The 17,117-nt window shown below is 50.5% G+C and overlaps 1 protein-coding gene across 3 annotated transcripts in view; it reads right to left on the reverse strand.

Annotated features, from left to right (window-relative positions):
- ZBTB7C (zinc finger and BTB domain containing 7C) overlaps positions 1-15,408 on the reverse strand; it is a 314,920-nt gene extending 299,512 nt beyond the window's left edge. For 2 of the 3 annotated variants that reach the window (XM_032470488.1, XM_032470490.1), the window contains exon 1: positions 14,673-15,407. The gene's annotated coding sequence lies outside the window, so the exon portion shown is untranslated. Of the gene's footprint in view, positions 1-14,672 lie in introns of all 3 variants that reach the window. The other variant, XM_032470491.1, reaches the window with a different exon arrangement.
- Positions 15,409-17,117: the final 1,709 nt, after the last annotated feature.

A 17,117-nucleotide genomic window follows, 5' to 3' on the forward strand; every position in this document is an offset into this window, starting at 1 on the left:
TGAGATTTAGAACATCAGAGTACAGTGACTACATTTTTCTGTAGAGATCTTAACAGCTCTTTAAAATTATGAACCCATAATATGCAAATACACGGGGCTAAGAAATACACATTCTTGGCAGAGACTGAAGATGTTATAATGTGTGCTGTAAACGGCGACGCGTATGTGTATAAAATCAGTGCGCACATACTAACTGGTCGATTATCCCCTCTAAAACCACACATAAATTCTCCTGACAGGAATTGGAATTTCACACACATCCCAAGAATGAACAGACTCTTAATGTGCTGTGTGTGTATGAAGGATGGAGCATAAAAAAACAACAGAATGGGTCACCAGGCTAAGAGAGCTTTCTGAATCTCAAGCGTGACCACAAAGGAACTGGGGGTTACAGTTTCCTTTTGAACAGGATCATTATAATATTAGTAGTAATCAATAATATTTATTGAGTTCTGGGCTCTGTGACAGCCACTCTGCTGGGTGCTTTCCATCCATGATGTCATTTAAGAAGGGAAGGAGAGAGGGAGAGGGAGGGAGGAGGAAGAGAGAGAAAGTGTGTGTATGTTCTATTGAAATGTTTTACCACTCTGGCAAATGGCTACTTTCCCAGCGAATGTAACAATTTGCAATGGTGAAAATGCTAGTTTACCCATGAGGCAAGCAGGAAGAGGAACTAGGTCACTCCGGCACCCAGTGGCTGGGCAGAGTCCTGGTACAAAGATGGGTCCTTTCGTGGTGAGACGACCTCAGACCCGGACTCAAGAGCTACATAATAACCAGTCCTGAGCAAAGAGCAGAAAACTAGAGAACTGAAGCCCAGAATATGAGAAGAGGTCACCAATTCCCAAAATAGAACATTGCTGAGTCAGATCTGCACAAAGGCAGGGTCTTGAAAATTGTAAGGAAGCAACAGAAAAGCCTCTACTTAAACAATGGCTTTTAGTTGACTTCTGCAAATAGGGGACACTCAGCCAGGTGGCTCGATCTGGCGCATCAGAATCTGTCATGAGGAATTTCTGGCAAAGCAATGGAGATAAGACATAGCGCGATTTGGTTTTCTATAATGTAAGCAAAAATATTATTTTATCAAATAACTCACTTTCACAACCTTTCTCTCCAGCCCCACCCGGGTCGCAAAGCGTCTTAGGAAAACATCTCGGGGTTCCAGGGAGACAAAGGCAAGGAGCACACACTCGTCGGTAGCCCCATGCTGGCAAGGACAGCGACTGGGACCTTTCCCTCTGCTTCTCATGGGTACCACCCAGCCGTGTGAGCATGGATTTCTGAGTTCCTAGAACCTAACTGAAATCTGAGTTAGGAGATGATTTTCAAAATGGGCACAAGCACATCTAACATCAAAGCTAAACCAGAAACAGGAAGCATTTTCCTTCCCTCAGGGACCTTCCTATATATTCTGCAAGAGTCAAGGCAAGAAGCCTAAGATGGACACGAACTCATCAGGTGGGATTCAGATCTACTAACACTTCATTAATTCCCAATGCTAAAGGCAGTCAGGAAAACAAGAGGAGGGCTGTTTTTTTTGTTCCAATGGTTTGTATTTATTTGTAAGTTAGTACTAAGACAGAGAAACCCTGGGATTACAAAGATGGATAGGATCCAATGGAAAGGGGGGTGGGTATAGCTCAGTGGCAGAGCTCAAGCCTAGCATGCAGGAGGTCCTGGGCTCAATCCCCAGTACCTCCATTAAAAAGGAAAGAAGGAGAACGAGTCTACTGGAGGACACTTACGCAAACTTGGGCCTTGGAAAGCGGTCCTTAACCACCACACAGGATTTACTAGCCCTCACATCCATTCCTCTGTTCCTGTCCATTCACCACCCCTAACAACATATACTACATGGTCCGCAGTACATATAGAGCGTATAATGAAAGAGGAATTTTCATCCTTGACCATGAGCCACAAGATCATTAGCAAGTCATGTGGTTCTCACAGAAGTGAAATATAGAACCATCCATCTATAGGATTTGAAAACATGGATAAACACATATCTCTGGGGTGTCTTAACACCTGATTCCAGTGACCTGATATTCCTTTGTGCTAGTAGTTGCATTTTTACAACAGTGCCTTAAATGGCTCCAAAAAAACAATTTCCCAAAATGTTATAGGAAAGAGATATTGCTCAATGGATAAAAATCATCCCAGTTTGGTTCTGGACAGAAATACATGGTTTTTAATACTTGGATCAAAGTGGATTATCTCTTCCTAAATGCTTATTGTTTAATGCAAAAATCGACATTATGGCATCACCTGACGTATGCCAGAATTGAGATAACACCAGGTAAAAATCAGAAGTGAACTGGACAGAAGGGTAAACAACCCAGGAGTCAAGATTTACTGCAATTAATCCTCCAAGCCTGACCCCCTCAACCAAATGTTTTTCCACCTGTTCCTTACACATGCCTTTCTGCTGAGGGGAGACTTCTTGGCGGAGAGTGACTCAGGGCACAGTGGTCCCACCACTGTTCCTTCGCACAGGCTGTTCCTCCCTCCCTGGATAATCTCCAGGAATCTGACTGTCAGTGTAGGTGCAGTGGACAGAATGTGGGCTCTGAAACCCTGAGCTTTGTTAAATGGGAATAATAACGTCTAATTGAAAGTGGTTGTGCGACTTGATGGGCATATCGCACGGGTGCCAGCTATGCAGCAGTTGCTAAATTGATGTCAGTGCCCATCCTCCTCCCATGCTGCCTTTCTGAGGTTCATCTCAAGTCTCGATCCTGTTGACTCCGGGCACACACCTCTCTTTACCTTGAAGTTTTACAGCTCTTATAAGATATCCTGTATCATTTAGTTCTCCAGCGTAAGGCTTGTGTTAGCCTTATATACATATCATCGTTTTCCCAGCCAGATTTTCGCATCCTTGAGGCCAAGACAACGTCTTGGGCTTCTTCTGAAGCCCTGAGGAACTTAGCCCAGGCTGAAGATACAGGGGGAGCTCCGATGCACCTTGTGCTCTCGGCGGGATGCTAGCTTCTTCCCCTCAACACATACAAGCGAAACTGCTTTGTGACGGGCAGTTTCTAGGACTAATCCAGAACTCTTCAGCAACTTCGGTCTGTTGCCTTCAGCCCTGCTGATAAAGGTCCACACTCAGGCTGTGGGATGCTACCAGAAAGCATTCTGAGCCCCGAAGAGGGCAGGCTGCCAGGCCTGGGGCCAGGATTCCTGGGAAGCAGAAGCCCCTCCATCCAGGAAGGGAACTTGGAGCTGCATACACACAGGGACAGCCCAGGGAGCTCCAGTTCAGGGCGGTCGAGGGTGCCTCCTTCAGCACAGAGGGGTTGATTTCTCCCCGCTGACCCCAGTTCCCTCTGTCCATGGGGCTGCTCTGCCATCGCCGCCCATTTGCTGAGAAGGAATTGGCCTGAGAGAGAGCCTTGCTTTCCAGACTGAAGGCAACTTTGTTTTCCTGGGTAAAAGAGGGGTTTCAAAGCCCCTCAAGGTCAGGAGCACACCAAGGACACACAGAGTCTGCCTGGCTGAGCCGGGGTCCCAGACCTTGCCCTTCAGAGGACCTTACAGATGGGCAGGAACCAAGAAATGCAGATGAAAGGGACCAAGGACGTGGTGCCATGACCTGCGGGCAGAAACCTCGCTGCTCATATGCAGCCAATCAGCCCAGCGCCCCAGCCTGGCATCCCACATCCCACCCCCAGTCACAGGGCCAACGTTCCCTCTGTGACTTTCATTTTCCTTCATCAAGGCTGCCCCCAGCGTTGCTCTAACTGTTGTCTTCCCCCATCAAAGGTACCCCTTGCCCCCAACTCCAGCCCCAGAACGGGAGGGCTCTCCTGCAAACCTCCTTCTTCTTTGCTTCCTCACCCTTACCCCTATGCACTGCCTGCCCCGGGGCCCGGGGCACAGCACACAGTAGGAACTCAGGAAACATTGACTTAACGAGTGAATGTCGACCACGTGATTTGTTTCCCAGGAAGTTCAATGCCAAAGATCACTTATTCTGTTCTTCATCCTTAAACAAGGAAGCAATTTTATTCTTTGAAGCATCTCGTGAACAATACATCAACAAGCTTAGAATGCTATCAGTTGGCCTGTATTCAGAAAACTCAAGATTTGCTTTCATAAAAAAGAAATCATTGGGTTAAAAACAGGAAAATTGGATAAACAAAAGACTTGAAACAACTAAAATATGCATCCATGAGGGCCTGGCTAAATAAGTCAAAGTATTGCCATATAATGGAATTTATGCCTTCAAAACAAATAAGCAAAAAGATCAAAGACATTCTTTACAGTCAAGACTTACTGTTCAGTAGCAAATGTAAAGTGAAATAATAATGTGTATCATGTGCTTCCATTTGGGTAAAAAAAATTTAGAAGTATGCACACACATGAATGTACACATACACACACATCTACGTATTTCCCAGTATGTGCACAAATATATTTAAACTGAAGATCCCAGTAGCCACGGTTGCCTAGGGAGAGGGGGATGGGGAGATGGGGTGAGAGAAAGACATTTCACTTTGAATAACCCTTTTGTACCTTTTGAATTTTAAACCACGTAAGTATTGACCTATTCAAAAAAATTAAATTAGAAATTCAAAGCAAACAATGCATAGAAAAGTAATAAAAAAAATCTAGTTTAGGAAAACATAAAAGAGAAGTCCGCATTTAAAAATGGTTCAAGGCAGCCTGGCTGAGTCATCTGTTAACTGTGGAAAAGACAAAAACCAAGGAGGCAAACTTGTGTGGTCAAAAGGACACGTGGCAGCCGTCTCGGCACAGGCAGGGGCTTTCTGGGGGACCTCAGAGAGTGGTGGGGACTCTCTGACCCTCAGTTTCCTCATCGCTGACTGCAAGTGTTTGGATCGGCTCTTTACAGCACGCAGGCGCTTTCCTGTGTGGGAATGGGGAATCCTCAGGTAGACACAGCTAGTTACTTAGTGACAACCTAATTTAAAACGAAGAGACACTCCTTAAAAAGGAGAAAGCGTTTCCTTCCCCCCCACAGAAGCCTGTGGCCGGGAGATAAAAACCTCAAATTCCTCCTCCCCAGTGTGATGAGACCAAGGCCTCTGACTTCAGGAGCTTAAAATACATTTGCGGACACGCCCTTCCCTCCAAACACACCTGCTGCTTTTTTCCTCTCTCTTCCCACATCCTCTCTGGACAGGCCAAGTGCCCATTTATGACGGGGCTGAAATATTTCCTTTTTTGCTCTAATATTTCCTGCAGGGCCGCTCCCCTCTTTCATGGTTGTCGTTCACAGCCATCTGGGATGACCGGGAACAAGAGGCAGGCTCAGGATTTAAAAACAATGAAAACATGTCATTTTTTAAAAATAATAGTTAACACATATCCCCCCACCGCCCCCAAAACATACTTTTAAATAAATGCAGCTTAACGGCAGTGACTGATATTGTCCATCCTTGGAGACACTTAGAGAGACACATACGTCTCCCTAAACTGTCCAGACAGAACTTTCTAACGAGATGCTTTAAAACGTGGGGCCCCGCAGTTTTCTCTTTTGCCAGAACTTTCTCTCTAAGCCCCACCTCCACCCACTTCAAACTTAGGAAGTGGCTAAGTTTGCTTTCCGTGTCTTTCTCACAGGGATTAGTGAACACCAGAGCCAGAAGGGTTCTTACATGGCACAACCTCATTTTTGCAGATGAGGAAACAGGCCTATAGTGGACCCGCTCCCCCTCAGGAATACACAATTCGCCCACCATGGGCCCAGACAACAGGGGAGGTCTCACAACCCTTCACTTCTTCCCTTATTTGCTTGCTTTTGACACGTTCCCTGCCAGAGGCCCCGCGGCCTCCCCTCACCACACAGAGGGCCCCAGGTAGCACCAGCCCCCCCCCCAGACTGGCCCTCCCAACCTGTGTCCCAGGCTCACCACACCGACCCCAGGAGACTACAGAGCTCTGGAAATGTGACTAGTGTCACACGTTGAAATGATAATATTTTGGATATACTGGGTTAAACAAAACACCTTACTAAAATTCATTTTACCCATTTCTTTTTAGTTTTTAAAAATGTGACTGCGGAAAATTTTAAATTACCAGGATGACTCACAATATATCTCCGCTAGGCTGTGCTGCTCCAGGTCATAAGCCGTTTATCCATTCAGCTCCCAATCAGGAAAAATGACCTGTCCCCAGTCTCATCCTCTGTGCGGCCCTCCTCTCTTCTCAAGGCTAACCGTGACAGGCATGCCTTAGTAGACATGGTGCCCCTGACAGCGACAGCGACAGCGACAGCGACACTGAGGCTCCGAAGCCTCAGGGTGAGCATCAGACGTGTGTCTCGCCTTCTGCAGGTGGGAGGGAAGGAAAGGAATCCTGCCACCCCTCAAGGGACATTAACTCCACCTACACGTGGGCACTGGCTTCCCAACGCTCATCTTCCTTGTAGGATTTCCATCCCCTGAAGTCAGGTGGTAGCTTGGGAAGGAGGAGGTGGAAGGAGAGAAAGTTGTGAATGACCTTTGACGTGAATCCTTGGTCTTCTCTCTCCTCTCCCTTCAGGTTAGAAACAGAAATTCACAAAACACGTGGCTAATAGTGGCTTCCCTGTGGGGAGCCCTCATCTTTGTCAGGAGCCGTGCCAAGTGTTCTGTGTGCATCTTCTCATTCCCATTGTCCCAACCACTCAGTGAAGCTGGTTATCACTGCTTTCTGGATTAGCAAACTACAGCTTAGGGAGGTTGAGGACCGGGCCTAGGGCAACCACTGGAAAGTGGCCAAGTCAGAATTCAGGTCTGAGCAGCTCCAGACCCACACTCCTCACCACCCCTTAACTTCTCCAGGCCTCAGTTTCCTCCTCTGCAGTATGGGGACAACACCTGCCTGAAGGCAGGTTGGGGGCCCCGTGGTCCCCAGGGACCCAGCTTTCCCCAGGAGTAGGTTCTGGGCTCCTGAAGAGCTGCCAGTCTGCAGGGTCCCCATCTCTAGCCGTTCCCTGGCTGGGCTGCACCCCACATGCCAGGCTGGCAGACATGTCCCCGTTCTCTTGACCCTGAGGCTCCACGTGGCCCATGCCTCCTACCTGGGTGCCCTCGACTTCCTGTCTCACAGAGTTAAGTGCCTCTAGCCCCTTATATCAAGGCTCCACCTAAACTTTACTGCCTTCAAAAATCCATCAAAACTATTAAGTCAAATACAAATGATAAATTGGCACATGAAAAAATGCTCAATATCACTAATTATCAGAGAAATGCAAATCAAACCTACAATGAGGTCAATCATCTCACACCAGTCAGAATGGCCATCATTCAAAAGTCCACAATTGACAAATGCTGGAGAGGCTGTGGAGAAAAGGGAACCCTCCTACACTGCTGGTGGGAATGCAGTTTGGTGCAGGCCACTGTGGAAAACAGTATGGAGGTTCCTCAAAAGATTAGAAGTACACTTACCATATGACCCAGAAATCCCGCTCCTGGGCTTATATCCAGAAGGAACCTTAATTTAAAAAGACACATGCACCCCAATGTTCATAGCAGCACTATTTGCAATAGCCAAGACATGGAAACAGCCTAAATGTCCATCAACAGATGACTGGATAAAGAAGAAGTGGTATATTTATACAATGGAATACAATTCAGCCATAAAAATGACAACATAGTGCCATTTGCAGCAACATGGATGTCCCTGGAGAATGTCATTCTAAGTGAAGTAAGCCAGAAAGACAAAGAAAAACACTATATGAGATTGCTCATATGTGGACTCTAAAAAAAAAAGAAAGAAAGAAAAAAAAGGAAAAGACAAATGAACATAAATACAAAACAGACAAACTCATAGACATAGAATACAAACTTGTGGTTGCCAGGGGGTGGGGGGTGGGAAGGGACAGACTGGGAGTTCGAAATTTGTAGATACCGACAGGCATATGTAGAATAGATAAACAAGATTATACTGTATAGCACAGGGAAATATATACAACATCTTATGGTAGCTCACGGTGAAAAAGAATGCGACAATGAATATATGTATGTTCATGTATGACTGAAAAATTGTGCTCTACACTGGAAATTGACACAACATTGTAAACTGACTGTAACTCAATAAAATAAAATAAAATAAAATAAAATAAAATAAAATAAAATAAAATAAAACAAAATATTAAGTCAAAAAGCTGCTTCCCATCCCAGGCCACCCTTCCGCACTCTGGTTCCCAGGAGGTAATGCTCTCCCCCACCCCTCCACCCTCCTCCCTCCCCCGTGAACTCACTCTCAACAGAGGCCTTGACATCAGTGGGCTTAATCAGGGCCTCACCTCCCACAGGAAGGATTCTGTATTTCACTCACTCAGCAAAACACTTCCTCAGCACCCACGGCAGGCCGGGCATCCTACTAGGCCCTGCGCACAGCCATGACAGCGACAAAGCCCCCGGGCTCCTGAAGGAGCCAAGGTTTCCCCCAAACAGTGATGCCCTAAACACACGAATCCGATAATACTAGATCATATTTCTCGGGGTTCTCCTGCTGTTATTTTTAGGTCAAGGAATGAGCAGTTAATGGGCAGTGGGTTTTGTTTTGCTTTTCATAGTGGTAAACAAATATGATACATTCCTTGAAGGAATGCAACACATCCATTAAAATATGTGTCTAAAGAACAGGATGGCATCATTGGTAAAAATGATAGGACGTTCAGTAAGGGACAGCTTGCAACACCATGTACCAGTAGCTCTTAACACAACGACGGAGGGAGGTGTGTAGTGGGAAGTACTTTTCAAAGCACATCCGCAAAGTATTGGAGGTGGGGCAGGATGGGGGAGCTGTTTTCCTAACTCAAACTGCAGATGGTGAACCTCAATGAAATATTCTCAGCCAGTGAGGAGACTTGGAAAATACATTTTATTCTAAATATCAGTGATTCGCAGTGGGAATGTCCCAGACTCCTAAGAAAAAGAAATCTTTCTGTTTATGAAAAGATGATATGAGTTTTTAAAGTTTTAGAAAACAATGTTTAATCTTAATTATATTTGTATGTGAGTGTGTGTGTGTGTGTGTGTGTTGTGGTGGATACAGAAAAAAGACTGGAAGGAAACACACCAAAGTTGGCGTGTTGTAAGCAGTTTGGAGTTTTAGTTTTACACCTTTTCATATTTTCCAAATTTCCCATCATGACTCTTATTGCTTTTATAATCAGAAAATAAGCAGTACACTGAACGCTAATAGTTTTTTAATTTCCTCATGAATCTGTTTTTACAGGCACCATTTCAGTGGGGTTTGGAAATCAGCAGGGTGTGAAACACAAATGAAATTCCCCATTCCTGCAGGGCTGAGCGTACCCCTTGGCCCTGAAGAGAAGCTCTCCCTGCATCCACGCTGGCAGCCAGCTGTCCACAGCTGTTCCGAGGAGGCTGCAAATGAATGGAGCTGGTGGAAAAACACTACATTCCTGACTCTCCAAGGATGGCATTATGCTTGGAACGCTCGCTCACCAAAGAAGTAAATAAACAGAGCGAGAGAGGGAAAGATGGCAGCCAAGCAAGCTGGAGGAACCTCAGCCTTGGAGGTGGGTCAGCTGCCAGGGCTCCCCAACTCTTAACTCAGCAACTGGAGGAAGACCCCCCCTGCCTGCGCCAACCACCCTTGTTAAATCAGGGCTAACATTGCTTGACCACGGCCCCTCCTGGGCTGCACCTCTTGAATGTCACCTTCCCTCCCTGCCACACATCTGAGTGTGTAAGAACAAGCTTTACTTCCACCTCTAGGCTAAAGGGACCCCCAGGGCAGGGCTCCTCCCTCCCCCGCCGTCTCATCTTCATACGCCCCATAGTACTAATGGGCATATCTGCTCACCAACTACCTCCTCAGCCACTGCTCCGTACCAGGTACCGCTCTGCACTGAGGATACAATGGGGAGCAAAACAGACAAGCTCCCTGCCTTCACAGAGCTTCCATTCTAGTGGGGGAGGCAGATAATAAATGCGAGGAGAATCAAGACTATATCCCAGAATAGGGAGGGTACAGCTCAAGTGGTAGAGCACATGCTTAGCACGCACAAGGTCCTGGGTTCAATCCCCAGCACCTCCTCTAAAAATAAATAAACCTAATTACCTCCACCCCCTGCCAAAATTAATAACAATAATAATAATAATAAATAATATAAAAAATAAATAAATAATTTTCTTTTTAAGACTATACCCCAGATAGACTGGGCTGCTATGAAGACTAGATTACCAGGCTATTTCAGTTGAGATCTAACCACAAGGGAAAGCCAGTTGTGGGAGGATCAATGGGAAGGGCCTGGCAGACAGGGACAGCCATGGAGAAACACGTGAACTTGATGTGTTCAAGGAACAAACAGGAGCCAGGTGGTTGGAGCACAGAGAGTGGAGGGGGTTCAGACAGGCAGGCAGGGCATAGACCCCGGAGAGCCCACAGGAGGGGCGCACAGGAGTGGCCCCCCTGCCTTACTATAGGAAACTCAGTCCCCAGCTCCTTGAGGCTGAGTTGTGCTGTGACAGCCCGTGGAGAAGGACTGCATCTCTGTTTCAGGTGACTCAATGACCGGGTGCTCCCTCCATCTCTGATGGCCAATCAGCTTGACTCAGGGCTCTCAGAATGCCTATGGAATCCCGTCTCTTTTCATCCACACCCCACTGTATACCCTTGCCCTCCCAACACACTCTTCACAGCACTCAGCCCTTGGTGGGCGTTCAGCAAACATTTTCCGTGCCCAGGCCTTGTGCCGAGCGCGAAGGATGTGAAGATGAGCGACACAAGTCCGGACCCCAAAGCTGCACCGGGCTCATGGGGCATCGCCCTCAGTCAGGAGCTGCCCAGCAGGCCTCCTGGGAAAACGTGCTGTGAACGCCTGACATGGTTCTGAAGGGTGGATTAACTCACTCCAAAGGGTTAATCGGTGCCTGGCCCGCTTCCTCTGCCCCCACCCTCATCCCTCCCTCCACTGACCCAAGGAGAAAACACAGCCTGCCCGGTCTCAGGAATGAAGCTGTAATCAGGTGGGACGGGCAGGTACTATTCATCTGAGGACACAGGAGGGTTTTGGTGTTGGCTTGAAGAGTGGGAGGTGAGGGGGACCACCGGGACTGGTCTGGGGAAGGGGTGGGGAAGGAGGGAAAGAGCTCTGGGTGCGTGCCTCGAACCTCCTCAGCCAGCATCACTCAGAAAAGCCAGGGCTCACAGTCACAGGGAACCACGACTAACGACTAACGTGTCGCTTTTGGAATCTCCTCCTGCATAAAAATCATTATTGCCATTATTTCAGAAAAGCCAATTACCCCCACTTTAGGTTTGCCCTGTGAGGTTTCTGGGGTGTGGTCTTATTTTGTGCAAATGGGGGTTCCATGCCCAAGGAAAAGTGCACCCACTGGCTCTAGGAAATGTTTGTATCCCAAATCCCCCAGAGCAGCCGAAGTTCCGAGCAGCCCTGCAGACCCCTCCCCAGCGGCCACTCCAACACCCGCCATGCTGCCAGGCAGCAGGTTTTTGCCCAGTGGGCACAGTCATCCTGGGGAGAAGTCAGCGCAAAGTATGGTTCCAGACCCTTGAGTCTCTTCTTCCCAGGAGGGGAGGAGAGGTTATAAATAGCCTAGACTCCTTCAGCCCGACACAGGCACAGATCCCACACCCCCGCCCCAGCCCCAGCCAGCTGGTCCCTCCTCGCCCAAGTTCCCACAGCCTGCTGCAAGAGGGAGGGAAACGGCACGCCCACAGCAGGGGTGGGGAACAAAGTCCTTCAGGTCCCCGTGAGAGTGAGTGGCCTCCTATGAACTGCGACTATAACCCCACCACACCTCTACGCCCCTTTGTAATTACAGTGCTGAAGAGGGGCAAGGGGCTTGCCACATTATCGGGGGGGCCTCTCACACCCTGGTCAGCCCAGAAACCCCAGGTTACATGCTCAGAGTATGTGAATGCAGCGAGCAAAGTTACAGGACTAACATTCTCCCCTCTCTCTGCCTCAGTCTCCCCATCTGTAAGAGGGACAAGAGCTGAACTATGAACTACCTATGAGATTAGCATGCAGTGGAAATTGAAAAGGTCATGTCAAAAAACAACACTGTATTATCATGAAGGTACCCATCTTGGTTTCTTCCACAGGTGCCCCAAGCATAGCTTTGGGGACATTGATTCTTATCTGTTGACAAGAGAAGAATTATGCTCGGTGACATTGCATTAGCCTTGAATTCTTGACACTGCATGCCCTTGAAAGCATCACACTTACAATATATTCCCACTTACAAGTCATTTCTGACTAATACAGATTGACATACACCACATCCAGACCGATTCTGATTTACTATGGCTCTGCAGACCAGACCATGATATTATAGACTGAAGAACAAGCATTGCGCTGGAGTATTTAGGTTTGGGAGGGAAAAAAAGTTCTCTCAACAATCATTCTGTTTATCATTCAAATCCTGCCCACCCATGCACGCTGGTAAGAAACAAGTGGCTAAAATTCAAGTGGCCAACTCGCAGTTCTTTTTAATTAAGACACTTTGTTTGCTCAATAAAATACAACGTAAAAAACATTTACTGCAAACCCACTCATTGATGTCTAATAGCTGTGTCAAATCCTCATAACAACATTTATTCCAGCTCCCCCAGATAATTGCTCATCTTTCTCATTTAGTATCCACAACAGCACGGCATTTGTGTCCAAGTGTAATTGATCCAGAATTGGGCTCTCTTTCAAAAATATCTGTAAAACCTAATTACCAAGAAAACAGAGCTCTGGCATCCTACGGAAAGTGGGTGCTTCACAGTGAGACAAGCTGCAAACTCATCTTGGCTAATCAAGCCACATTATGTTACAAAAGGAGTTTGAGGGATTCGGGGTGAGGAGGGAGCAGGAAAAGTTAGGATCGCGTCAGACTGGAACTCTGCAGTGACAGTTCTGATTCTGTTCAAGCCAAGGGCAGAGGACAGGAAATTAGCTGGCAAGCATGGATGTAGAAAGCACCAGATAATGAGCCCATGATGGGCTTGGAGTGTGGGGGTGGCATTTCTGATCTCAGGCCCTCCAAGGCTTTGCTGAGGGAACTCTCTCCACCCTGGCCTGCGAGGATGATGTCATTTCTAGTCCCCCTGGACCTCTAACCACTGTGGCAGGTCTCTCTCCTTCCCTGGGCCCAAGTCTGCTCATCTGTAAAATGAGCGCTCCTAATATTTCTAGGGTCTCTTTCAGCTCTAAAATTCTGTGACTTCCTTTAAAGCAAAAGGCATGCTTTCTCCTCAGATACTTATTGGGGTTGGGGGAACAGGGAGTGGGAGCAGGACCAGCCAGAATGAAGGACTGAGTGTTTCCAACTCTCATGCAGTTCTGTATGGACTTGCAACACCCGGGTATCAGACCCACTCCCGGGATAATGATTTCTTTCATCCCAGGACGGACCTACCCGGGTGGTGCTAACCTCGCTGCCCTAGATTCATCAACCTGGCCAGTGAGGAACGGGGCCAAACCGCTGGACTTCTCGGAGCCTCTCTCCCCAGAGCTGACCACCGCACATCTTCCTATTCTGAGGGTCCTCCCTTCCCACTCTCATCCCTCTTTCTGTTCCAGAGACCTCAGAAACCCAGTCCTAGCCTAGCGAATGGTCCTGCGAGGCTTCCTAGGCAGGCAGCACACGCCACCAACTCTTGGCTCCCCTGGTCCTGGACCCTCGACGCCTAGGATACTAGCCTCCGCCGCTGGATTCAAAGGAAACGAGAGTGGTTGCCGCTCCGCTTTTCTTTGGTTCCTCTTCCGCCCTCTTCCTAAAGAAATCAAAGAAGCAGCCCGCGTAACAAAACAACACAAAAGCCAAAGAGGACTCGCTTTCAAAGACGCAAGAGACGCACACACCATGAGGGAAGACGCGCCCGGTTCCTGTGCGTGTCGCTTGGAAGAGACACCGCGCTGCCCTGAGCGGGCGACAGGTACCCGGCTGGCCCTGGCTTAGCTTTCCTGAGGCACAGAGGAACCGTTGCGTGCACCCATTTCCTACAACTTCCCAACGAACAGCAGCATGGGTCTCAAGGTGCTGCAAAGACGCCACCTCGGTCAGGGACCAGCACGAAGACCTCGAGGCGCGTCGCGAGATGCAGGATCCCAGACTTTCCAACCCCTGTCCTAATCTTCAAGATAAGATGGTATGAGGTGTGGGTGCCAAAGTCTCAGGAAACCGCCACTCTCCAAACTGCTCCCGCGCCTTCCTGGCAGAAGTGTGGTAAAACTTTTGGCAGAAACCACCTGTGGCTGCCGACAGGCCCGTCCCGCCCGGGCCCGAAGGCGCCGCGGAGCCTAGGGCCGCACGCGCCCGCAAAAGTTCCCTTCCAGCCCCGCGCGCCACTTCGCTCCGGGCCACGGTGCCAGCCAGGAGGCGCGGCGCCCGCTCGCTGGCTCGCTCTCCGCTGGCTCTCCCCTCCTCCCTCCTTCCCTCCTCCCGCCTCCTCTCGCTGCATGGCTGCCGCTCGGAGCCCCTGAATAGCCACCGCAGCCCCCCGCCTCCTGCCCGCCGCGCTGAGAGCGCCTCTGCCCTCGCCCGCGCCCCGGGGCGCGCGGACCGCCAGCCGCCTAGCAACAGTCCGGGAGATCACTCTCCCGCACCAGCGATGCAGAGCCACCTTCCGGGAGCCCCGCGACCCCCGACCTGCCTCGGCAGCCGAGGTGCGGAGGAGACCGCGACGCTCGCAGCCGGTGCCCCGGCTTGGCGCGCGAAGCCACTCACCTCTGCGCGCCGCCGGACCCGCGCGCCTCCCGCACTTGGCGCCAGGCCGCGGTCCTCGCGTCCACCTTCGCCGCCGCTGGCCGCCGCGGTCCGTCCGTCCCTGTGCGCCGGAGCAGCGCGGGCCGCGCGGCTGTCAGAGTCTCGTGGCGGGGCTGCGCCCGCGGTGTGGAACCGAGCGGCAGCGGCGGGTGCGCGGCAGCTCCTCCCTCCCCGCGCTGCGCCTCCGCCCTCCTCGCGCCCCGCCTCCCTCGCAGCGGCTGTCAGCCCCGCGCCCCGCGCCCGGCGCCCGCGCTGCCCGCGCCACCGGCTCGGGGGGCGCAGTGGGCTAAAGGGCCCGGATGTCTGCGGTCGCCTCTCGCTCGCGCCCGCCCCCTCCGCTGCGCTCCCTCCCCGCCCTGCCACACATGCACTTGCTGCGTCTAAACCTCCTCCTTGGTTCCAATTAATTTCTATTTTGTCAGTAACTGTGGCGGTGGGCGGCGCTGCGGGGGCCACCCAGGACCCGCAGAGGCGGCGGGCGGCAGTCAAGACGCGGCGCAGGGGCAGAGTTGGGGGCCGGGCAGAGCCACCCTCCTCTCGGGGCTCCACGTCTTTTTTCTTTCTTTCCCTTTTTCTCTTTGCCTCCTCCAGGATTTAAAGGGACAGCCCCGGCCGAGGCGAGGGGCCAGGCGGCCGCCGTTTCTCCGGTCTCCAGACGCCCTCTGCGGCCCGGCCGGACCCGCCCGCACCCGGAGCACAGGCTCCAGACCGCCGTGTATTTTTAGGTCCACACCCGGCCCGGGACAGCGGGGCGGCAGAGCTTGGCTCGGTCGCCCCGGCGCACGGCTATTTTTACAGAGTCTGATTGGGGGAGGAAATAAAACAACTCAGCAACTGCTTTCCCAACAGAAAGTAGGGAGCAAGGAGTGGGGGCGAGAAGTTTCCCAAATGCTCTCGGAATTCCTGAGAGCTCAGAAAGACACCTCTCCGACACGAGAAAGCACAGGCGTGCAGCACTCCAGAGCTCCCAAATCCCTGCGGGCAGCCCAGCCCTAGAGGTTGCTTGGGCGCTGGATCCCCCACCCTTCGCCGGCCAGGTACCCCGCACTCTACACCGCACGCGCCAGGGACCCGCCTCCGGCCACACGGGTCACTTCCCGGGACAGCCTAGAAGGCGGCATTCCGATGCATCCAATCACCCAGCTACGCAGCCAAGGGGCGGGTCCTGGGAGGACTTGGCTCCGCCCTGCCTCTCCAAGCTCCTCCTCCGCGGATACGGTACCCGCTGGAGAGAATCCTCCAGACACAGTGAGCGCGGAGCGGTGACCCACACAGCAAATGGCTCATCCGAGGGAAGAGGAGAGGGTCTTGGTCCAGGAGCGTTGGCGTGAACGGTCGCGGGCGAGGGGAATCTTGGGCAGACGTTCTGGCCATTAGCAGGCCGGGAGCACTGGAGTTCCACCTTTTTACAACCCCTGCCTTCCGCACTCCCCGCAGACATGGAAACCTTTGCCTGCAACAGTAGCGCGACATCTGCGACTACACCCTCTAATGTCAGCGGGTACCCTCCGGGGCTCCTCCTTCCGACGCGGGAAAGTTTTTGGTCCTCAAAGTCTTACAGGGACTGCGCTTATCTGAGCCGCGCGGGACGACTGGGACAGGCGAGAAAGCGAATTTCTCCCTCCTGTCCTCATTCTGGCCAACGACTAATGAACGGGCAGTGGGGCTGCCGCTGTCTGCGTAGTGTCTTTGAATGTTGAAGATACTCGATGGCGTCCTTTACAGAATTCACAAAAATAAATCTGTAGACCTTTTGCTTGGTGATTCTTGCCAGTGCTGCTCACTGGGAATTCCTATCGTTTCATCCATTTGTGTAACAAATGCACATTGCATGGCACCACGCTGGTGAAATGAAAACAAGGGGAAAGGCTCTGGAACAGGATGTGACCCTGGAAAGCTAGGCACAAACACAAAAGGGAGAGCTGAAACATAGGGTTGTGTACCTCATGTTTCACTGGCCAGAGAGGCCTGGCTTTTCCTAGTAAGAAAACGTCATTCATTTGACAGTTTGAACAACCACCTTACCCAAACTTTCAAAGACAGTAGAAGTCTATGGAAGTCTCTCGTGGAAACTAAGATTTCCAGATTCAGGATGTCAGACTTCCAAGTAGCTAACGCTTCCAGTGGCAAAATAATATACTTGCTTTAAGCAGCACTGGGAGACTTTGCCCTCCCAAATTAGGTTGTCTGTCTTCCATCTAAATTAGGTTGTCTGCCTCACTTCTTTTCATTAAAGTATCTTCAGCCATTTGGAGACTACTGACCCAGCTGATGCGGCCAAACATCGAAGCCAGAAGCATGGGGGTGCATTTAGGGAGTACCTGGCCAATGTGAGCCCTGGAATGGCAAGACACGTGCAGATGACAGGAGTGCGTCCTGGGAGCGAGGGCAGCTATGACCATGAAA

Source organism: Camelus ferus, chromosome 30 (assembly GCF_009834535.1).
Source record: "Camelus ferus isolate YT-003-E chromosome 30, BCGSAC_Cfer_1.0, whole genome shotgun sequence".
NCBI lineage: Eukaryota > Metazoa > Chordata > Mammalia > Artiodactyla > Camelidae > Camelus > Camelus ferus.